The 25,280-nt window shown below is 38.6% G+C and overlaps 1 long non-coding RNA gene and 1 other non-coding gene across 2 annotated transcripts; one reads left to right on the forward strand and one right to left on the reverse strand.

Annotated features, from left to right (window-relative positions):
• The first annotated feature begins 6,510 nt into the window (after window positions 1-6,510).
• LOC141633777 (uncharacterized) lies at window positions 6,511-8,829 on the forward strand. Its single transcript, XR_012538546.1, has 3 exons — window positions 6,511-6,637; window positions 6,750-6,822; window positions 8,724-8,829. It is a non-coding gene; the product is annotated as an uncharacterized LOC141633777 (long non-coding RNA).
• A 16,077-nt stretch (window positions 8,830-24,906) lies between these two features.
• Window positions 24,907-25,012, reverse strand: LOC141636145 (small nucleolar RNA R71). Its single transcript, XR_012540777.1, has one exon. It is a non-coding gene; the product is annotated as a small nucleolar RNA R71 (small nucleolar RNA).
• Window positions 25,013-25,280: the final 268 nt, after the last annotated feature.

Here is a 25,280-nt window from a genome sequence, read left to right on the forward strand (position 1 = left end):
AGCATTCATCTTCAACAACCACCACCATTTTTATACATTTCTCTTACAAATCTTCAAAACTCCATAACTTGCTCAATTCTTGTCCAAATCAAGTGATTTTCGCGCCTATCTCTCCCTCTAATCGCCCTCCATCTTTCTAGGTAAGAAAGAGTCCGACTTTCCTCCTTATAAAGAGCTGTCGAACCATTTTACACTTGGTAACCTTTTTCTAGTTTCGATTCTTAGTCTTATTTTGTGTTTACTTATGTTTAGGAGAAAGTTTAGTTGACCCTAAGTGGATTCTTGAAAGGTAGACGATTCTATTGTGGATTAAAGAGCTAAAAGGTAACGGTGATGGGTTACTCGACATTATGTCAATTTAATGTGTTTATATGTTGTGGTTTATTCTTGTGTTTGTTAAAGTATGAATCTTTACATGTTTCACATGTTCATTGTTAGATAAATTGGTTTGTGAAACCGTCTTATGGTTGTTTGAGGAATTTCTAGTCTTTTGTCACATGTTTGTTCAATTGGATTAAATGGGTTGTTTACATATGTTAATTAGAGAAAAATCCGTCTTAATCATGCTTAGTTGACATGTTTAATTGTGTCATGAGATTATTTATTGGATTAATATTGTAAATGATGAAGTTGGTAGTATGGTTGTTTTGAAATATGTCTTAAATGGTGAATTAGTATGTGGGTATGTTGAGATCTAAGCTTTTGAGTGAAAAAGATGGAATCTTTATGTTGAGTTTACCTTATTAAGTCTTATTCATGAACATGGAGTAATTTATGAATGTTGTATGTTGTGGATTCTTGTTTTTAATTGTATATTTGATACTTGGAGGTTGATTATGTGTCCAACAATGATGTTGAAGCAACTTTGGGTAGAATTGGTGGTGTGTTGGTTGAATTCCTTCATTATAATGGTGTTATTTAAATTCGGTGCAAATGAGCCAAGCTCATCCTTGACAGAATTTACGAAAGTGACATTTTAAATGTCAGAAAGTTTGAGCTTGACTCATTATGGACAACATTCATTTTAAGGTTGTTTTCTTATCAAGTGACCATCTACTTGGTTAAGTTAAGTGCTTTTATACGTTATGTTGCATGATTTACTTCATAGGCTTCTTACTCTTTGTTCCAATGCTCATAAATGGTGCGGGTTTGGTCCCCACCCTACCGGGAGTTCTCTTATGGTTTCTCTTCACTTATAACTTCTATTAATCATTTATTTAATTACGCATCCTTCTTATGATTGGTAAATGGTCAATTTAGGATTTGTTTATGTTATGATAATGCGAATTATTGTTGTTACTCGTATTTGTGACCGGAGTGTGACGATTTACATTGTGTGACTACTCGACATTCCTTATTTGTTTGCCCTCGGACATTGGGTCACGATTAGGTGCCATTGTTTCCGAGTTGGGCTATCTTCCTTCCGCCTCTTCGGACTTTGGGGTACGGCTAGGTACCATTGTTCCGATTTGGGGTTACTCGACCTTGGGGCACGGCTAGGTGTCATGGATCGAGTCTTGGATACGATTTGGGATTGTATGTCGAATCGGGTGTCGTCCATCCCGAGAGTCTGGCCAGATTTAGACTAGGACCGTATTATGATCGTCGTCCTACCAGGAGGTTGGAGTCTAGGGGTTTGTCTTGTTTTGAGTCAATCCTTTGTAAATGTCTTGCTTGTTACGGTCATTGGCGTGTTCTTATATACGAGAGTGCACGTCTTCTATGATTGTTTGTGAGAGTCTTGGTCCTATCGGATACTAGTGGTGAGATGCAAGCCCCTAGTTGCGATATGATCGCCGGGATCGATGTTCCCATCCGTTCTTATGGTGAGATGCAAGCCATAAGTATTAATGTGAGATTAGTAGCCACGTCCCGTGCTATGGTTGTTAAGAGGTTTTCAAGTAATGGCTATTGGTTTCCATCCATGTATTTTTTAATCAATTGATCCGTTGTTTACCTTCTTCATATGATTCGATGCCTAATCTCATATCCATGTTTTGGTTACCTTGAATGCATGTTTAATATAATGTACCATGCCTATCTCATTAAGAATGTAATGTGCCTATCTCATTACGATTATCGTTTATATTCCCTTGTTCATATTATTCAAGTATGATGCATGATCAATATGTTTAATTAAGTTCTTGCTTATGTGCATTTTGACATATTGTGGCTGGGAGAACCCTTAGTTACTCCCCACTGACTGTGGCGTTCATGTTTACATGAATGACAGGTTTGTGATGCAGATTATGGGGAAGACGTGTGAGCTAGCGAGAACGTTGAACCTTGGACCTTAGTTATAGTTTGCTTAGACTCACCTATCGTTAGACTTGTGTTTATTCATGGGATATCTTTTCCCCAACGCACTTCGTTTTTAATTGTAAACTTATTCATTTTACTTTTCATTTTCGTTTGATCACTTATGGTGAATTTCACACTTTAAACTTTAAAGGTTTTAAAAATCCCTTATTTTCCGCTTAGATTTAATAGTTCTTTTGATGCCTCATCGAGGGTGTCACATTGGTATCGAGCATATGTTGCTCCCGACGCACACACGTGTACCCCGAATTTAAATTGAACTTGACCTCAAATACTAAATGAGAGATGGGTAGAATTAAGGACCTAAGTTGGTAGTCTCTTTGTGCATGCTATTTGTTAGGTGCTAACATGGTTGACTCTTTTGGTGTCTTGCGAAGATGGTACGACCAACCAAGGTGGAGAATACTATCATGGAAGCTCTTACTCTAATTCTTCTAATCAACGAAATGCTAATGCTGAAGTTAATCATCGCTCTAACCGCCGTGGCAAGAGGCCATTTGTGCCCTCATCCTCGTCGTCTTCTAGCAAGGAGAGGTTGGCGCCGAGAGTCCAAGGACAAAGAGTACCAGACCATGGAGGACAAGAGCCAATAGTGCAAGAGCCAAAAGGACAAGTCCCTACATCTAATAATAGGCTTAGGGAGAACCGCAAGTGCTTCAAGTGTGGGCAAGCTTATCACCCCGGGATTGGATGCTATGATATGCCCTTGAAGTGTTACCATTGCAAGAAGCCCGGACATCTCTTCAAGAATTGCCCCGAGAAGAAGACTACCCCTCCTCCTCTCCCTCATGCTCCGGAAGCCGAGCCAAGAAGAGTCATTCTTGTCGAGAATCAAGTCGGAACCGCCGTTCCTCCCGACACCGTTATGGGTGTGTTTTCTATCCTTGATCCACCTTTCCTTACTTTTATCCCGCGATGCTCATCCTCCCTTTCTAAACTCCCTTTTGCTTTACCTTGGAAGCTAGTTTGGTACCCACCCGACCTATCCTTCGTTTTTGTTTCTTCTTCCATCACATCTTGCTTGTGGATTTCTTTCTCTTGAAGGGTGTCTTTACCGTCTTGAAGATACCTCCCTCTCTTCGAATGCCTTGTCATATTCCCTTGTCTTTGTGCTTCTATACCTTTCGCAACTCTTATCCCATATCTTAGGAGTTGTCTTTGTACCTTTTCTTCTCATAAGACCCCTCATGTACACCTTCATCTTGGCTTTATGGAATGTTAACTTTGGTCGAATAATTTAACTTTTGTGGAGTTGGTTTGTGTTTGACCCTTGACCCTAGTTTTGAGAGGTTGTGACGTTAGAAAGGCTTAGGTAGTGTGATGAGACGTGCTTAGTGATTCTTATACCTAGTTCCTTGATAAAGTGAGTATATTTGATTGGTGGAATTCCTTGTGTAAGTGTGAGTTGTATATGTTACTTAGGCTATGGAACTTGGCTTTGTTGTCTACGCTTGGGATTTGAAAGCTTAGTAGGTTGAGCGTTGTTACCTTAGGAGTAATCATGGAGTAAGGCTCATGATATGAGCTTGGAAGAAAACCCATTTTTAGATGTTAATGATCCCGTATAGATTGGGGATGTGATTTGATATTAGTTGTCCCTTGAGAATTTTGTGGAGGAGTCTTTGTTAATTCGTTCTTTGGCTTTTAAAAACATCGAGGTTGTGTCGAGAACTTGAGATAAAGAGATGTTGTTATACTTGAGTGGTAGACTTTAGGGAGATCCTAATATGTGATAGGATAGGTGAACAATGAATCTAACCAATTTATCAACCCTTAAGCGAGCGTTTATTTTTACCTTGATCAGTCATAGAGGTGTAATCCTTTAAGAGAGACTTGCATATAAGGAATGAGATGAATTGCCTTGACCCTCATTTTGGAATTTGGTCGTTTTGTTATGATGGTACAATATCCTAATAGGCGTGACCTTGTTAGAGAGAACCTTAAGTCTTAGAAAGCGTATGGTTTAAGCCTTCAAAATCCCCCTTCGTACCTTTAATCATCTTCCTTCCCTTCGTTCATACCTTGATTAGATTTAATTCTTAAGTATAAAAGTTTACTTGTATTTTCCTTGCCTTGAATACCTCTCTAATTCTAATATCTCTTCTTTTTGTTAACTAGTTACCTTTATTATTGACTCCTTTGATCTCACACCTTGTCATGTTCTTGTATCCCTTTGAAATTTCCTATCATTTCTTGACCTAGTTATTGCTCTTGTTTCTTTAGTGGAGTGATGGCATTGTTGGCTACGTTGTAGAGTGAGGGAGATGCTCTTTGAGGATTCTTTGTGAACCTTGATTTCACAAATTGGATTAGTGGAACTCGAGTTGAGTTCGGTAGGAAAAATTGTATGACAAACCTATTTAATTTTGGTTGGTGGTCTTTATGATTTGGGGAATGTGATCATCTATGCTTGTGAATTCGGGTGTGAATAAGATTTTGGTTTGGAGTGTTAGAAAGTATAAAGACCTTGAGATTTTGACCTTTGATTAAGGATTTTACCATAGTGAGAACTCCTAGTAGTCGATAGTTGGTTATGTGTGTAACTCTGTTAGTAGTTTTGATCTTTTGTGGAAATCGTTTATAGATGACTTATATTTGAGGGTTATGGAATTACAATTGTGGTGGAGTGACTTGACCCACGGGATAGCATAGGAGTAAAGTGTGCAAGTATCTTGAGGAAATTCTTGGGAGTTATGTGGTCATGAGTTACCGTTCAGGATGACTTTGTTGTTTGAGATTTGACTTTCTGGCGTTTCCTTGTTGTTTAAATTCCTTCCTCCCTTAAGCATGAGCATTTCCGTTCATACCTCTCTTCTTCGCTTCATCATGCTCCTCCTTTAAATTTGATACTCGTAACTTGTGAAATTCAATCTTTGATATCCTCGTAGACTCGATTTCAACACTTCTCCTAGGAAGTTCATCATAGCTCTTTTATTGGTTAAGTCTGAACCCTCTTAGCGTACCTTGTTTTCATGATATCTAAGTTCTCTTCATTTCGTACTATTTCTAAACATTTCAAGCTACCACTTTTGATCCATTGTTAAAAGTTTATGTTACTCTTACAAAACTATACCTATTTAAAGGTTTGAAAATGGAAATTTGATTTAGTTCTCCTTTTGTTCTATGAGTAGGACTTCTTTTTATTGTTTTTTTTAATTGCTAAACCCGAGCTACTTTTAACTTTGCTCAATTTCTAACTAGCTTTGATCTACTTATGATTTCGTTGTCAAGAATTTAATATTATATTTTCAGGAATTTGACTTCCTTTTGAATTTAGAAATGAAACCTCTATTTCTATTTTGACCTCTGCAAAAGAAAATTTGAGTAAATTGCCTTTTCTTTTGATTTTGACGTCGATCGGATGTTAGAACTCGTTATTTGAAACGTTTAATAACTTGTTCTACGCTTGTCGACGAGTTACTTTTGTCTTAGATTTGTCTTTGACTTGGAAAGTTAGCGTTCTTGTGTGCACGGCAAGAGCAATTTCGTTCCATGAATGAGACTTATACTTTTGAAAACTCTTCATTAATGTTTTTGAAAGTATTTTGATTTTCGATTTATACAAATGTTTTGCTTTTGACCATATCTTTGATTTGGAATGTGATATTCTTGAATACGTAACAAGAACACTTCCGTTCCTTTGATGAGAAGTTGGTCCTGTTGGAAAATTTTATTTGGAACTTCTAAAAGAATTTTAATTCTTACAAGCAAGTAACCTTTTAATGTTTTGGTTACCGATTTTAAAAGTTCAGTTTTACTTTTTATAACCTTCTTTTCTACCTTCAAGTTTCGAGGGCGAAACTTTTTAAAAGATGGGATGACTGTAACACCCGCGAATTTTCCACTTTGACATTTATAATTTAATTAACCGTTCTATTGTCTTATTTATATTTTTAATTATTTAATTTAATTAATTACATTATTAAACATGATTTTTATAAATATTATATTTTTAAAGCTTAAGTTATACAAAATAAATATTTTGGTCGGATAATAATGATAATAATAATAATATTTCCCGTCTTGAGTTGTAGTGGGCTTGAGACATAATTTCTAGTGCATATCGACTCAATCTTGCATGTTGGGCCTAGTATGACTAATGAGCTCACATACTACTCTTTCCTCCTCATAAATATCATGAAGGAAACCCTAGAACACACCTCCCTCCTCAATTTTTCACCATTCATCTTCAACAACCACCACCATTTTTATACATTTCTCTTACAAATCTTCAAAACTCCATAACTTGCTCAATTCTTGTCCAAATCAAGTGATTTTCGCGCCTATCTCTCCCTCTAATCGCCCTCCATCTTTCTAGGTAAGAAAGAGTCCGACTTTCCTCCTTATAAAGAGCTGTCGAACCATTTTACACTTGGTAACCTTTTTCTAGTTTCGATTCTTAGTCTTATTTTGTGTTTTCTTATGTTTAGGAGAAAGTTTAGTTGACCCGGAAGTGGATTCTTGAAAGGTAGACGATTCTATTGTGGATTAAAGAGCTAAAAGGTAACGGTGATGGGTTACTCGACATTATGTCAATTTAATGTGTTTATATGTTGTGGTTTATTCTTGTGTTTGTTAAAGTATGAATCTTTACATGTTTCACATGTTCATTGTTAGATAAATTGGTTTGTGAAACCGTCTTATGGTTGTTTGAGGAATTTCTAGTCTTTTGTCACATGTTTGTTCAATTGGATTAAATGGGTTGTTTACATATGTTAATTAGAGAAAAATCCGTCTTAATCATGCTTAGTTGACATGTTTAATTGTGTCATGAGATTATTTATTGGATTAATATTGTAAATGATGAAGTTGGTAGTATGGTTGTTTTGAAATATGTCTTAAATAGTATGTGGGTATGTTGAGATCTAAGCTTTTGAGTGAAAAAGATGGAATCTTTATGTTGAGTTTACCTTATTAAGTCTTATTCATGAACATGGAGTAATTTATGAATGTTGTATGTTGTGGATTCTTGTTTTTAATTGTATATTTGATACTTGGAGGTTGATTATGTGTCCAACAATGATGTTGAAGCAACTTTGGGTAGAATTGGTGGTGTGTTGGTTGAATTCCTTCATTATAATGGTGTTATTTAAATTCGGTGCAAATGAGCCGAAGCTCATCCTTGACGAATTTACGAAAGTGACATTTTAAATGCTGTAAAGTTTGAGCTTCAGCTCATTATGGACAACATTCATTTTAAGGTTGTTTTCTTATCAAGTGACCATCTACTTGGTTAAGTTAAGTGCTTTTATACGTTATGTTGCATGATTTACTTCATAGGCTTCTTACTCTTTGTTCCAATGCTCATAAATGGTGCGGGTTTGGTCCCCACCCTACCGGGAGTTCTCTTATGGTTTCTCTTCACTTATAACTTCTATTAATCATTTATTTAATTACGCATCCTTCTTATGATTGGTAAATGGTCAATTTAGGATTTGTTTATGTTATGATAATGCGAATTATTGTTGTTACTCGTATTTGTGCCGGAGTGTGACGATTTACATTGTGTGACTACTCGACATTCCTTATTTGTTTGCCCTCGGACATTGGGTCACGATTAGGTGCCATTGTTTCCGAGTTGGGCTATCTTCCTTCCGCCTCTTCGGACTTTGGGGTACGGCTAGGTACCATTGTTCCGATTTGGGGTTACTCGACCTTGGGGCACGGCTAGGTGTCATGGATCGAGTCTTGGATACGATTTGGGATTGTATGTCGAATCGGGTGTCGTCCATCCCGAGAGTCTGGCCAGATTTAGACTAGGACCGTATTATGATCGTCGTCCTACCAGGAGGTTGGAGTCTAGGGGTTTATCTTGTTTTGAGTCAATCCTTTGTAAATGTCTTGCTTGTTACGGTCATTGGCGTGTTCTTATATACGAGAGTGCACGTCTTCTATGATTGTTTGTGAGAGTCTTGGTCCTATCGGATACTAGTGGTGAGATGCAAGCCTCTAGTTGCGATATGATCGCCTGGATCGATGTTCCCATCCGTTCTTATGGTGAGATGCAAGCCATAAGTATGAATGTGACATTAGTAGCCACGTCCCGTGCTATGGTTGTTAAGAGGTTTTCAAGTAATGGCTATTGGTTTCCATCCATGTATTTTCTATTCAATTGATCCGTTGTTTACCTTCTTCATATGATTCGATGCCTAATCTCATATCCATGTTTTGGTTACCTTGAATGCATGTTTAATATAATGTACCATGCCTATCTCATTAAGAATGCAATGTGCCTATCTCATTACGATTATCGTTTATATTCCCTTGTTCATATTATTCAAGTATGATGCATGATCAATATGTTTAATTAAGTTCTTGCTTATGTGCATTTTGACATATTGTGGCTGGGAGAACCCTGAGTTACTCCCCACTGACTGTGGCGTTCATGTTTACATGAATGACAGGTTTGTGATGCAGATTATGGGGAAGACGTGTGAGCTAGCGAGAACGTTGAACCTTGGACCTTAGTTATAGTTTGCTTAGACTCACCTATCGTTAGACTTGTGTTTATTCATGGGATATCTTTTCCCCAACGCACTTCGTTTTTAATTGTAAACTTATTCATTTTACTTTTCATTTTCGTTTGATCACTTATGGTGAATTTCACACTTTAAACTTTAAAGGTTTTAAAAATCCCTTATTTTCCGCTTAGATTTAATAGTTCTTTTGATGCCTCATCGAGGGGTGTCACATGGTTATAGATATTTTCATTGTTTGGATGTGAGAGTCTTGGTCCTATCGAATACTATAGGTGAGATACAAGCCTTCTAGTTGCGATATGATCGTCGGGATTGATGTTCCCATCCGTTCTTATGGTGAGATTCAAGCCATAAGTATGAATGTGACGTTAGTAGCCACGTCCCATGTAATGTTTGTTAAAAGGTGATGCGTGTCTTTTATATGATGTTTTACATCCCGTTCTACAGGCATTTCAGAGCTCATTCTTGTAGTTTATGCTGCATTTCTCCCTATTTCCGTCTACTTCCGTATTTTGTACATTATTGCAGAAATGTGAAGAATCCAGCGGAAATCGAGCTAAATCCGTCCCCAAGTATCCTACATTGCATTTGACGTGAAGTATTCACCCGAGGAACGAGCTTGGTGCGCAATTCAAGGCCCAAAAGACAAGTCCACGAGTTTTAAGAAGTCAAGTAGCAGCTCAAGCAGTCGATCGACCATCACCCTCAGTCGATCGACCAATGTTCGGGTTCCAGAAGCTACTGTACACTGAGGACCAGTCGATCGACCACCTACCTTAGTCGATCGACCACACTGCTGTTCCAGACGTGAATTAAAAGACCGAGGAACTTGAAGCCCGTTAAGTTTAGGTTTTGGAATAATTGTTACGTGAACTTTCTATATAACGTAACTGAGAATACCTAGTTTAGCATCAAGTCTATTATTCAGTTTTTCATCCAAGTTTTACCTAAGTTTTATTCAGTAAGTTTCCGCATACGGATCTTGAAAGATAATTAGGGTTTGGGATTGTTGAGCATTGGATTTTCGGTCCTTAATAACTAATCTTTCCTCTGCAATTCGGTATTCTTCTGCCCTAATTTTAGTTCATCTTTATTTTATCAATAGTTTAGAATTGCTAGCTAGTTTCCCGCAACCAATTTCATTGTTTATGTTAATTGCTTTCTTTACCGTTTTAAGCATGAATTCAGTAGCTAATTTCATCGTCAATGTTATTGTTTTCACCCTTAGCATGAGTAGCTAAATAGTTTGTGCTAGAATGTAGGCGAATTGTAGCATAGGCGGCATTAGATTAGACACGGCCTGAACCCGCGTGTTGGTCGATCGACCACCTTACCCGGTCGATCGACTGACCTCGTGAGCTTATTTCGTTTTAATTGATTTTAATTGTTGTATTTAACGAATCGAATGTATGCGACCAGTTAGATACCCTTTTATGACTGACCCAATAGATCGAAAGATAGGGTAAGTTGTTAGACCATCAATTGAATCGACTAAACTGTGCTAAGATCGAAAGATAGGTATAGTTTAGACCGTTAGTCACTTTTCGGAACGAAAGTTAGTATTAGTGATATTAGGGACCTATAGCGAGATCGAAAGATGCTATTTGTTAAGAGTGGACCGAAAGGTCCTCTTTATTTCCCGCCTCACCGTGTTGACTCGGCACGACTTAGTTTGCTTTGCCAAGCTATAATGAACCGATCATCCTAGTACCCCTTTCTTTATCTCATTAAACCGTCTTTTTAGTTTATTATCTTTATCTGTTCTTAGCTATAGATCATTTCAACTCAACCCCCACAATTGTTACCTTAGATTGAATATAAATCAACTAGAATTTACATCCGCCTCCTTGTGGTTCGACCACTACCACTAGCCTAGGTTAGTCTTAATAGGAATTATAAATTTTATCTTTGGTACTCACAACGACGGGTATCAAATTTTGGCGCCGTTCTTGGGGGAGGCAATAGTCCTAATTTTAGTTGTTTTATTTTTAGTCTTTCTTAGTTTAAGGGACTTCTGTTCCTTAAACTTTTCTTATATTCTTTTTGTAGTTTCCTCTAATGCGTAGGTCACAGGGTGGTGAACTAGTGCCATTTGACCCTGAGATAGAGAAATCTTTGCGCGAGTTGAGACGAACACAAAGGATACTACCGACAGAGGAAGAGCTGAGTACTCTGTCAAGCTATTACGAGAACAATCTGCTCAAGAAGACCCGCAGATCTTCACCGTTTTCACTTATTCACCGAGACGATTACTTCTCCGAAATTCCAGGTCATGGCCGAGGAAGCAAGTATAGCTAGTCATTCTGAGCCGACAAATGCTGCAAAACTTATATAAGGGGTTCGAACTACCAGGAGATGCCAGGAAGTTCGAACCAAAGCCTTCATACATTAGCATGGTTGAGAAGAACCAGTTCGGGGGAGCTGCAAACGAAGATGCAGCTAAGCATATGGAGACCTTTATTGACTCTCGCTTGTTCCATACCCCCACCAACCGGCGTGACCCAAGATCAGATCAAGGAGACCATGTTCATCTTCTCTCTTCGTGATGCCGCAAGGGAGTGGTATAGAGATTTGGACCGGACCGTTCAGGGGATCACCGATTGGAATTCATTGGCATTGGCATTCTACAAGAAGTACTTTTCTGCTTCAAGGACGATTGCTATTAGAGCTCAAATCACGGGCTTTAAACAAGGGCCAGATGAGAATTTCCACGAAGCATGGGTCCGATTTAAGAAGTTGGTGCGAACCATACCGCACCATGGGTTCGAAAAGTGGAGCTTGTGCAATCATTTCTACAATGGGTTGTACGACGATCAGAGGGCCATTTTGGATGCTGCAGCCAATGGACGATTTGCTGACAATTTGGGAGCAACCAAGGGGTGGAAGATCATTGACGATCTAGCTACCCACAAGGCCGAGTATGGGAATTCTAGAGGGAACCAGAGGAGAGTCTGCGAATCTTCCTCTGTGGCGCACTTGAGGCTCTTACTGCGAGATTTGACAAGTATGAGCTAGGAGGAGCTTCTAAAGGTGGGATGTACCAGGTAAATGCTGTGTCAGACGGTCCTTTCGTCTGTGAAAGGTGTGGAGGTTAGGGCCATGTCTCAAAAAACTGCCCTAGTCCCTTTAAATCTTGTGATGCCTTTCAACACTATAGGCAGACCAACACCTACTATGAGCCGAATACCCATCCGAACTTGAGTTGGAGAAGCCAAAATGTCCTAAATCCAACTCAAGCTCCGCCGCAAAGAAACCAACCCTATGTGCCCCCTCATCAAAAGCAACAACAATATCGAAACCTCCTTATATGCCGCAAAGAAGAACAATCGCAGAATTCTGAATTTTCCGAGCTTAAGAACCTGTTGCTAAAGGAGTCCCAAGCAAGAGAGGCCGGGATGAAGCTACTAGAGAGCCAAATTGCTCAATTGGCTAGCAAAAGCAACACTCGAGCTCCCGGACACTTGCCGACTCAACCTGAACAAAAGGAGACCCTAAATGCCATCACTTTGAGGAGCGGGTCCACTCTTGATGGTCCTGCCATGGTCGAGGACGCTGTTGAAAAAGATGAGCCTGAAACAAGTCAAAAGAAAGCTTCAACGAATAAATTAAAGAAACAATAGTCTACCGGGTATATCGATCGATCGATCGATATACCTAGTCGATCGATCAAGCACGGGTTACTGAGAGCTTCGAATCTGTACATCTCGGTCGATCGATCGAGGACGATGGTCGATCGACGAGATCGGCGATCTTGAGGAATTTCGTCCTTTAATGCCAAATAATCATGAGACCACTTATTTCGGGGTACCACAAAATCCGAAGACTTTAGGACAAGACCCGAGTGCTGATGGGTCAGTCCCGGTCCCGAAGTTCGACCCAATGACGGTTAATGGCTCACATTTGAGACGGTCTGAAGAGGGGTCTAGCTTCAACAAAGAGAAGGTGACGGACTTTCAGCCTAAGTCCAAGGATGCCGGCGCGCGTGATTTGGAGGAGAGGGCTAAGATCCTTCTTACAGCCCCTTACCTGGAGAGGCTAGTGCCGACCAAGGAACAGGTATCTTTCAACAAATTTGAAAAAGTTATCCGTAGTCTGAATGTACAAGTCCCCTTCCTTGAGTTAGTAAACCAAGTGCCCGCTTATACTAAATTTATGAAACAACTTTTGTCCAAAAAGCGGTCACTTGAAACAGTGCACACTGTCGCACTTACTAAGGAGTCTTGCTCCTATCTCTCTCTCACACTGCCCCATAAGTTAGAGGATCCGGGTAGCTTTTCTGTTCCTTGCAAAATAGGTACCTTCTCTATTGAGAAGGCATTGTGTGATCTAGGGGCTAGTATAAGCGTCATGCCCTTGAGTTTAGCTAGGAAGCTTAAGTTGACCCGGTTTGCTATCACAGACATGACAGTTCAGATGGCCGACCGATCTGCGGTCGAGCCTGTAGGAGTCCTAGAGGACATACCCGTCCAAATAGGGAAGTTTTTCTTCCCTGTTGACTTTGTTGTCCTTGACATGCCTGAGGATGCCCATATACCGATCATCCTAGGTAGGCCGTTTCGCACACCGCTGGTGCGATTATTGACGTAGGCTCCGGAACTTTGACCTTCAAAGTTGGGAAACATTCTATCATTTTTGCCCAACCTTCTAAAAAGAAGGACCCCATGTGGCTCGTTACTTGTAATACGGTTTCGAAAAGAAATCGTACTTTGTCCTTCCTGAATTGCCTGTCTCTATTACTACTCCTGTGCTAACCCCTCCGCCCCAGATTGGGAGCAGAAAGGAGGAAGAATCTGTTGTTTTAGACATTGCAGGAGCTGGTTTGGGGAAAGATGTGCTGCAGGTCACTCTAGCTGCGACAAATCCTATCATTCAAAGAGGAGGTCTTGGTTGCCTGAGCTATGGAATTGATGAGATAGTTGATGACGAGCCAATCAAAGCAAAGGATTCCGACTTGGATTCCGATGAGCCCAAAGAAACCCTTGATTGGGGAGATGACGAAGTTGATCCGTTGAGCTCTCCGACTGTCGAAGCTGAGAAGGGTGCAGCTGATAAGATGAGCACCATTGAGGCTACCTCTAGTAGCCAGAAGCCGACGAAGTGGGCCATACCGTGGTCCTTCTTGATCAACTATTAGTTGATCGAGCTCGTTATAAACTTTATTTTATTTGCTTATGTTAAACCAATTTTTATTGCTTTTTGTGTGCGCGAAAACTTCGCATTTTATTTCGCTTATTTAGGATTTTTAAGTACTTTAGACTTTATTCTGGGTTTTGCGCAGTTTTGGGCGCGTATTATTGTGCATTTGCAGGTTTTAGACCTCGGTAGCTCTAGTTATTGAGCTAATACGAAGAATTAAGATGTCGCAGCAGTGTTTTCAGTCGATCGACCGGCCTATATAGTCGATCGACTGATTTGCAGGTTTACAGGAGCTACTGTTCACGCCCACTTGATCGATCGACCGATCTTCTTGGTCGATCGACCACTGCTGCTGCTGTATTTGTTCACGACCTCTCCCCTGCTGTGTTTGGTCGATTTGCGGACTTAAGGGAGTTCTCTACCCCCTTTTATCTTCCGTAAAATTCATATATTTCTTCTGATTTTCTCATTTATGCACAATTTTACCGCTTCAAAATTGTTTTCTCAGTCTTATGCGTGGTATTTTTCTGTCTTTTCAGGCACTTATGGTAGCACTGCTAGCTACTGAAACCTCCTAGCTCACGCTGGTTTGGGGAGGTTTCCTTTGCGCTTAAAGTATTGTGAGTTCCTAATTTCTTTACTTCATGTCATATTTATTTATTTCTCGCAAATTCCCATTTCTCTTTTCTTCATTATATGATTTTGCACAATGGGGACATTGTGCGATTTGGTTTGGGGAAGGGTTTTGCGTCGCATATCATTTGCTTGCATTCACGTTTAAATTTTGTCTTGCATTGTTGTTTATTTCTTCATATACATCAAAAATAAAAAAAAATTTGATAAATTTCAAACAAAAATTCCCATAAAATGCACGTTTATTTTAGCATATAGGTCAAGTCGGAACGGTAGTATTTCTATGATGATTTTGCATCTGCGCCTGTTTTGCCTGAGCCTTGCTAGATTAACATGTTATTAGTAGAATCGTTTATGCATATCTACGAGTTTTCGTTAATTTATTTGCTGGACTTGAGACCTGACTTAGAAAATTGGCAAACTACATCATAATTAAAGATTTAGAGCCTATAACTGGTGACATCTATGACCGGTTTATTTAGGAATGTGAGTAGTACTCCTTATGAGACATGTTTCCTTAATTTGCATAAATATGAATTTGAGCCACTTAATACCTGTATGCATTCGGTTTGTGGTTTGTTGACACATGTGGTAGAGGTTTTCCTTTATTCATTATGCCCATAAGCTCCACACTGCCAAAAATAGCTTTTTTTGTCCCGTTAACCACATCCTACATATAGCCTGCCCTTGTCAAGCTAGTAGTTTACGTTTTTGGGATTGTTACTTCGTTTTTGGTGATATTTGCTCGATTGAGATGTTGTTTGGAAAATGAAAAAGGAAAGAAAGAAACAAAAGAAAAAAAAAGAGAGAAAAAGACTCGAAAAAGAAAAAAGAGTTCTGTAATGTTCAAGGCAGTCGATCGACTGACCAATTGGGTCGATCGACTGAAGATCCGAGAAAAAAGTCAATTCGCATAATTTAATCCTTATCTTTTGGCGATTTTTGCTCCCATGTTTCATTTATATTTTATGGGGAGTTTATTGATTTAATATTTTGGAGACTGTGAGTTTTGTGCTTGCTATAACACCGTTTCGTTTGATTATGAGCAAGAAGTTGGATGTTGCCACTTGGTTCCGTTTTGGTACTAGCTTGATCACCTGTACCTCCACTTTACATTAAAATGTTTTGCCTCTTCTTACCCATACCTCACATATCCCATATACACCTCGGCATGTGTCATTGGTCATCTGTTTGGTTGGAATGCATATGTACGGTCATAGAGATCATTTTCATATTCTATTGCTGGCATGTTTTCATAGGTCGTAGTTAGGTGAGAGTCACTACAAAATTAATTCTTTCTATCTTACATATATTCACCTGTACTTATTGAGTGATTTGAGCGGCCCGTGAGAGTCAAATTTGATAAGTCTATACAGTTGGCAGTTCAGCATATCTTTAACGACTACATAACTCGTTTGCATGATTCACATTACTAATTGATTGTTGGTTGTGCATTAAATTGGTTTAGGCTTAACAGTTTGCATTTCGCTCTGAGATAGAACTCGTTCCATTAGGTCGTTAGATCGAGTCTAGTTCTTGCTTGGGGACAAGCAAGGGTTTGGTTTGGGGAAGTTTGATGCGTGTCTTTTATATGATGTTTTACATCCCATTCTACACGCATTTCAGAGCTCATTCTTGTAGTTTATGCTGCATTTCTCCCTATTTCCGTCTACTTCCGTATTTTGTACATTATTGCGAAATGTGAAGAATCCAAATGAAATCGAGCTAAATCCGTCCCCAAGTATCCTACATTGCATTTGACGTGAAGTATTCACCCGAGGAACGAGCTTGGTGCGCAATTCAAGGCCCAAAAGACAAGTCCACGAGTTTTAAGAAGTCAAGTAGCAACTCAAGCGATCGATCGACCATCACCCTCGATCGATCGACCAATGTTCGGTTCCGAAGCTACAGACATCGAGGACCGATCGATCGACCACCTACCTTAGTCGATCGACCACACTCGCCTTTTCAGGCGTGAATTAAAAGACCGAGGAACTTGAAGCCCGTTAAGTTTAGGTTTTGGAATAATTGTTACGTGAACTTTCTATATAACGTAACTGAGAATACCTAGTTTAGCATCAAGTCTATTATTCAGTTTTTCATCCAAGTTTTACCTAAGTTTTATTCAGTAAGTTTCCGCATACGGATCTTGAAAGATAATTATGGTTTGGGATTGTTGAGCATTGGATTTTCGGTCCTTAATAACTAATCTTTCCTCTGCAATTCGGTATTCTTCTGCCCTAATTTTAGTTCATCTTTATTTTATCAATAGTTTAGAATTGCTAGCTAGTTTCCCGCAACCAATTTCATTGTTTATGTTAATTGCTTTCTTTACCGTTTTAAGCATGAATTCAGTAGCTAATTTCATCGTCAATGTTATTGTTTTCACCCTTAGCATGAGTAGCTAAATAGTTTGTGCTAGGATGTAGGCGAATTGTAGCATAGGCGGCATTAGATTAGACACGGCCTGAACTCGCGTGTTGGTCGATCGACCACCTTACCTTGGTCGATCGATGACCTCGTGAGCTTATTTCGTTTTAATTGATTTTAATTGTTGTATTTAACGAATCGAATGCATGCGACCAGTTAGATACCATTTTATGACCGACCCAATAGATCGAAAGATAGGGTAAGTTGTTAGACCATCAATTGAATCGACTAAACTGTGCTAAGATCGAAAGATAGGTATAGTTTAGACCGTTAGTCACTTTTCGGAACGAAAGTTAGTATTAGTGATATTAGGGACCTATAGCGAGATCGAAAGATGCTATTTGTTAAGAGTGGACCGAGAGGACCTCTTTATTTCCCGCCTCACCTGTGTTGACTCAGACCGACTTAGTTTGCTGCCGCCGAAGCTATAATGAACAGATCATCCTAGTACCCCTTTCTTTATCAGTTAAACCGTCTTTTTAGTTTATTATCTTTATCTGTTCTTAGCTATAGATCATTTCAACTCAACCCCCAAAATTGTTACCTTAGACTGAATATAAATCAACTAGAATTTACATCTGCCTCCTTGTGGTTCGACCCTGTTACCACTAGCCTAGGTTAGTCTTAATAGGAATTATAAATTTTATCTTTGGTACTCACAACGACGGGTATCAAAAGGTTTTCAAAGTAATGGCTATGGTTTCCATTCACGTATTTTGTATTGGTAGATCCCTTGATTATCTACTTCACATGATTCGAATTATAATCTCATGTCTATGTTATATTTCCTTGAAATGCATGCCTTTGTCTAAATGACCGTATTCTTGTCTTTCATATCATTTAATTATCTCACATGAATAGTGGAGTCTTTAATATGCTAATGTTGATATATCATGTTCCATCTCATTTAATTGCCATGTTTAAATATAAATTTGATGTTCATGTCATTTTTAAGTATCTTACATGATTTACCTATTTGAGTTCCTTGTTATGTTTGTTTTGACAATTTGTGGCTGGGAGAACCTTGAGTTACTTTCCACTGACTGTGGCTTTCATTTTTACATGAATGACAGGTTTGTGAAGACGCATTTGTGGGGTTTAGACGTGTGAACTAGCGAGCACCTTGGACTAGTAGTCGGTTTATTAGGATTGCTTAGACTCACCTTTTATCGTCTTGTCATTCGAGAGATATATTTTCCCTCATCTTTGACTATCACGTTTGTATAAACTTAACTTTATTTCCACATACTTTATGTATGTTTTAGGTTTTAATGAACCCGCGCTTTAAACTTTAAAGTTTCAAAAATTTCCTAAAATTCCGCATTTTCTCATTGTATTTTCTTAGCGATTTATTGCGGGGGTTCACAGCTGGTATCAGAGCCTATGTTGCTCCTGACGCACACACGTGTACCCCAAATTTAAATTTGAAATTGACCTTAAATAATTAATGAGAGATGGGTGGAAATAAGGACCTAAGTTGGTAGTCTCTTTGTGTATGCCTTGTGGTAGGTTATAACATGTTTGTTGATTGTCAATTAATAATTTTTGTGCCTTGGGATCAATGACCGTGAGCTTACCTTTGTGGCAATCAAGACTTGGTGCCTATTGCCGAAGATTGAAGATTTGTTCAACCTTTGAATGAGGCTTCTACTTCCTCGAAGATATTCCTTGTTCTTGTGTACCTTGCCTTGTTCTTTTACTCCTTGATTCTATTTCTCTTCTAAACTCTCTTTTGTTTTATCTTGGAAGCTAGTTTGGTACCCCGCGCGACCTATCCTTCGTTTATGGTTTCTCTTTCTATAACACCTCGTATATGGATCCCTTTCTTTAGAAGAATGTTTCTACCTTCCCGAAGATTCCTTCCTCTCTTGGAGTGCCTTGTCTTATCCTTTTATCCTTGTGCTCCTTTACCTTTCGTAACTCTTCTCTCATATCTTCGAAATTACCTTTGTACCTTTTACTTTTATATAAGACCCCTCAAGGACATCTTCATCCTTGTTTTATAGAATGTTAACCTTGGTTGAAAATTTTGACTTTTTAGGAGATTGTTTGTGGCTGATCCATAACCCTGGTTTTGAGAGGTTGTGATGTTAGAAAGGCTTAGGTAGTGTGGTGAGAGATACCTTGGTGATTCTTATACCTAGTTATTGATATAAAGTGAGTATAGTTGATTGGTGGGATTATGTGTGTTAAGTGTGAGTTGTCTATGTTACTAGGATTATGGAACTTGACTTTATTAATCATATTTGAGGTTTGAAAGCTTAGTAGGTTGAGCGTTGTTACTTTAGAAGTAAACATGTGGTGAAAATTATGATGTGAGTTTGGAAAGAGATACCTTTAGGATGTTGATAACCATACACAGATTGGTGTTACCTTTTGACGTTGTTGGGTATGAGTATAGCTTTGTTAGTAGTTTTGATCTTGTTTTGTGGAAGTCATGTGGATGTTTAATGACTGGGAATTGTTGAATCACAAGTGTGGTGAGGTACCTTGTTTCATGGAGTAGCATAGATATAAAGTGGCATAAGTTATCTTGAGGAATCCTTGGAGGTAATGTGGTTGTGAGATTGATTTTTATTAGGAAGTTTCAGGAACCGTTTGGGATGATGTTATTATTTTAGATTTGAGTATCTGGCGTTTCCTTGTTGTCTAATTTCCCTTTTTCTTTGATCATAAGCGTTACCGTTCATGCTTCTCTTCCTCGCTTCGTCGTGCTCCTCCTTTAAGTTTGATGCTGGTAACTTATAAAGACTCTATCTTTGACAACCTTGTTGACCTGACTTCAATTCTTACCCCTATGAAGTTCATCATAATTCTTTATTGGTTAAGTTTGGATTCTTTTAGCGTGCTTTGTATTTATGATGTCTAAGTTACTTTTCATTTCGTACAATTTCTAAACTTTTCAAGCTACCATTTTTGGTTCGTTGTTAAAAATTTATATTACTTTTACAAAACTTTACCTATTTTAAAGGTTTGAAAATGAAAATTTGATTTAATTCCCTTTTTGTTCTTTGATTATACACTTCTTTATCATGATCTTTGGTTGTTAAACCCGAGTTGCTTTTTAATTTTGCTCGATTTCTAACTAACTTTGATTTATTTATGATTCTTTGTCAAAGTTTAATATTATATTTTCATGAACTTGACTCCTTTTTTAGTTTAAAAATGAAACTTTTATTTTTATTTTGGCTTTTGTAAAAGAAAATTTGAGTGGATTATCATTTTCATTTGTTTTTAACGTTGATGGGATGTTAGGACTCGTTATTAAAGGCGTCTAATAACCTGTCATACGCTTATCGACGAATGATTTTGTTTTGAACTTGTCTTTGACTTGGAAAGTTAGCGCTATTGTGTGCATGACAAGAGCAATTTCGTTCCATGAAGGAGTCTTATACTTTTGAAAACTCTCCATAAATGTTTTTGGAAGTATTTTGATTTTGGATTTCTGGAAATGATTTGGTATTTGACCTTGTATTTGATTTGGAATGTTAATGTTCTTGAATGCGCAACGAGAACACTTCCATTCTTTTTACGAGAATCTGGTACTATTGAAAAATTCTACTTGAAAATTTTGAAGGAATTTTAATTCTTACAATAAGTAACCTTTTAATGTTTTGGTTGCCAATTCCAAAAAGTCCGGCTTTATTTTTATAACCTTTCATCTTCTACTTTCAAGTTTCGAGGACGAAACTTTTTAAAAGATGGGGTGATTGTAACACCCGCGAATTTTCTATTTTGACATTTATAATTTAATTAACCATTCTATTACTTTATTTATATTTTTAAACTGCTTAATTTAATTAATTATATATTTTAAGCCTAATATTTATAAAATTATATTTTTAAGGTTTAATTTATATAAAAATTATTATATTTAGTCGGACAGTAATAATAGTGAAAATAATATTAATAATAATTTCCGTCTTAAGTTATAGTGGACTTGAGACGTATTTCCGTCTAGTATAAGATCGTTACATTTCACTTTTGAACCTAAGTAAATCGTGGACCAACCGAAAATCGACAACACATACACACTCACCTATTCTCTTACACCCTATACTTAAACTAATTATTTATTTCCCTCTCTCTCTCTCCACTCAGCGTCCCCACCCCTTTCCCTTTCTTTTTCGAAATATTAGCAGCAAAACAACAACAACAACAATACAGTATTAACTCACAACCATGAACACATCGACATCCCATCTTCAACCTCAGATTTCTCCCTCGTTTCTCAACCATTTCCATTGATTTTTGTACCATTAGCTTCCTCTTTCCGTCCTTCAACTTTCTAGGTAAGAAAGTCTCATTTTTGTGGTGGTTTGAAATGACCCACCTTATGAAAGTTTCGGTTTTAAGCCTTAATGTTCCGTTTTCTTGCTCCTTGATGAAGGATTTGAAGACCCAGAGGAAGACTCGTGCCTTGTGTATCGTTTATTTGAAGATTAAAGAGCTTTCGAGGTAACAGTGATAGGTTACTCGACAAAGTGTTGAAGTTTTGTTCCTTAGCTCGGTTTTATACCCTTATTTGTCTTAAAGTTTCGTCATTTACGTCCTTCTTATATGCGTGGTTGAATATGTGATTTTATTAGTCTTTTACAAGCTTGTTTGAGGTAGTTTTCATGGCTTGGTCTCTCCTATGAAGTTCGGGTATGGGACGTTTTAACCGAGGACACTTCAGTCTCAAATGACGAGTGAAAATGTCCTGTTTTAGACAGTATATGCGAGTGTTGTTGGAGTAAATTTAGTGGCTGTTAATCATGTGTTTATCGTGCTTTGTTTCTGTCTCAAACTCATCTTCCATGCCGTCTTATATTAACTCGATATGGACTGATTTGGACCCTGTTTTGGGTGGCCTAAATGGTGGTTGTGTGGGTGGTTGTTGGCGGTATATGGTGGCTGTCTTGGTGTGCTTAGGTGGCTGTCTTGCGTTGTAATGTCAATGTGTATTTCCGTCTCAATTATGCTCATGAATCCGTCTTGGTATATATATGTAATGTGCATTTGGGTAAGCGTTGGTGGCTGTGTGTTGGCCCAGTTTTTGGGGATGTTGGCCACGGCTGGTGGCTGACCGCAGGGACATGCGGTGGACGGGGCTGAGGGCTGGCCGTGGGTTGGTGGCTTGGCCACGACCTGGTTGCCCTTGGAGTGGTCACGGGTTGGGGTTGTGTGCTACACCCCGTATTCCTTTCTTCCTTGTATTTTGTTGTGTTGTATTTTGTTAGATTGGGTCCTTTTGTGTTGCATTTGTTGTGTGGTATTTTTTTAAATTGGACCATATTGGGTTGTATTTTGTTGTGTTGTGTCCTGTTAAATTGGGTTGTATTTTGTTGTGTTGTGTCTTGTTAAATTGGGTTGTCTATACTTGATGCTATTGGGCCATATTGTGTTGTGTTTTGGACTAGTTTTTCCTTTAGGTTATTGGGCTAGTTTTATAGGATGGTGTGGCCTTATGAATGACCCGTTTGCGGTTATTTATATTTTATCTCGTGTTTACATAACGTAAATTATTCATTACCACCTGTTATATTTTATTTGACTGGCATGTATATTTATGAAAAGAAATGCTTATCGACATAATAAAAGTATGAAAGATTTATTATAAATTATTATTTGTGAGGAGTCGTATTCTTATGATAATGCCTTTATGCTATACCTTACTGCTTGACTTATGTTTACGCCCTACTTGTGCCAACCTGCCAAGTATGGGTATAGCTCATATCTTTCGCCTCTTTCGGATTGTCCTGCTTATACGTGCATTTTGTATAGCTTTTTAGCCTATTTCTGCACGTATTTCCATGTACTTTTGTACTGTTTATATTGCATTTTGCCCCAAATTGGCTAATTTGGTTCGTTTTGTCCATTTTGTAGAAATGAACGTGGAAGTAGTGGAATCGTACCATTTTCGTCCCTTTTTGCATGCATTTTGAGGAGACAAGATTGTTCAGAGTGAGATCTTGCATGGGATGCGTGAAGGAATGGTCTACGGAGCAGTCACTCACGAGTTTGAGCTGTTTTGGAGGAAGAATACTCGATCGAGCTGTTTTATTGGTCGATCGAGTGGTTTCTATGGCTGAGGTTGGTCGATCGAGTAGTATTGTACTCGATCAAGAAGTGCCGGAATTAGGAGTTACTCGATCGAGTGACAATTTTGGTCGATCGAGTAGATATTTTGGAGACGTACTCGATCGAGTTGTTTCAGACTACTCGATCGAGTGGTTTTGGCTGTCATGGGCTTTAATTAGTCCGTGAACGTGTTTTAGCTTATTGACTTAGTAATTTTTCTATTTAAGCGCATAATAACTAGGTCATTAGCATTCAGTTTTCACCTATCATTTTTGACATTACGCTTGAACGCTTCTCTTTTCCTTTCACTGTAACTTTGCTTTCGGGGTTATTTAGCTCGGAATTAGTCGTTCTTTACGCCAGATTCTTGCGATTGTAATCCCTTACTCTCTTTTATTCTTAATCTTTCATCTATTCATCTTAATTACTTGTTTTGCTCTTTCTTAATTTCTCTCCTAATCTTTGTTTATGCATTTTAATTATTATTTCATCATACTTTATATTAGTTATTTCAATATTGTTATTATTAACAACATTAGCGATATGAGTTGCTAATCTGTTTCATGTTAGGATTAGGGGATCTACGGTAGAAATGTGACGATATAGTAAATAGGTTAGATGAATTAATTATGAGACTCTGTCCCCATAGCAATATAACTGTATTTACCGACTTAGTTGAGCGCACGCTTCTGAGTCACCTTTTTAATCTGGTTAAATTTAATCCTGGATCGGAAGATTGGACTAAATAGACGTGCTATGAACAGTAGACTAACCTGACGAGGACGGAAGTTAAGTTAGTGGGAATTTAGGGTAGAAAGTGGACCGGAAGGACCTTTTCATATCCGTCTCGCAGTAATTTATCTAAGTTGTTTAGAGTTGAGTCACTGGACTACCGTATTGAACCGAAATCCTGACATGTCCTCTCTCTATTGATAGTTTATCTATATTTTCAGCCTTTATTGCTCTTTCCTTGCTTCTCTTCCTTTTATACCTTTAGTTTAGAAAATCAAATTACAAACCCCCCCTCATTTGTGACCAAATAGACAGACTCTTACAGATATCTTGCCTCCCTGAGGAGATCGACATGACTTCCCTAGCTATATAGTTAGTTTAATTAGTTATTTTTGATAGGTATACGACAGCCCTGTCAAATTTTGGCGCCGTTGCCGGGGAGGCAATTGCCCTATCTGTCTTTGTTTCGTTTATTTTATCCGTCTCAGGGAATTTTTATTCCTTGAGGCAGTTCTTATTCATTTTCTTTCAGTATTGTGTATGCGCAGGTCATATAGGTTGGAGTTAGTTCCAGCTGATTTTGAGCTAGAGAGACTGTTCAGGCATAGACTCCGTCTGCAAAGAGAATCACGAAAGGAAGCCTTGAGTACTTTCGAACCCGAACTTCAGCATTTCCTATTTACAGAAAATCCATCTTTTTAAGAAGACACTTTCAGTTCTGTAAACCAACCAGTATATATGCCGAATATTTCTAGTCATTCGGAGCCTAAAGCATCATCTATTCCTAAAGGTTTCAATCTCCAGAATGAGGATGGGAATACTTTTGACATCCGCCCGTCCTATATCAATCTAGTGGAGAGAAATCTCTTTAGAGGTATGGCAGGTGAAGACCCGAGGAAGCATATGGAGGTCTTTATGGACTACTGTTCTACTATCCCCGCCACAAAGGGGGTAACTCAAGACAAGATTAAGGAGGTGCTGTTTCCTTTTTCCTTGACTGACTCAGCCAGGGAGTGGCTGACTGATTTGGACCGTACGGCCGCATGGGTCACAGACTGGGAGACCCTTGCTCTTGCTTTTTATAAGAGATATTTCTCTCCGCAGCGCACTAATCAGCTGAGGGAAAAAATCAACAGTTTCAAACAGGCACCAGATGAAACTTTCTATGAAGCGTGGTGCCGTTTCAAGAGGTTGGTGAGGTCTCTTCCTCACCATGGTTTTGATCCATGGTTCCTGTCCAATCAGTTCTACAATGGGCTATACGATGATCACAGAGCCATACTTGATGCATCATCCAATGAAGATTCCAAAAGAAACTGTCGATGATAAGGGATGGGCCCTTATTGAAGAGATGGCGACCCACTGTGCTGAGTATGGAAACCCGAGGGATGGTATTAGAACAGTTCATGCAGTCGATAAGCAAGTTGTGGCTCAGCTGGAAGCTATGAATGCTAGGTTTGATAAGCTGGAGCTGCATTCTGCTGGGGA

Source organism: Silene latifolia, chromosome Y, assembly GCF_048544455.1.
Source record: "Silene latifolia isolate original U9 population chromosome Y, ASM4854445v1, whole genome shotgun sequence".
In the NCBI taxonomy this organism is placed as follows: Eukaryota; Viridiplantae; Streptophyta; class Magnoliopsida; order Caryophyllales; family Caryophyllaceae; genus Silene; species Silene latifolia.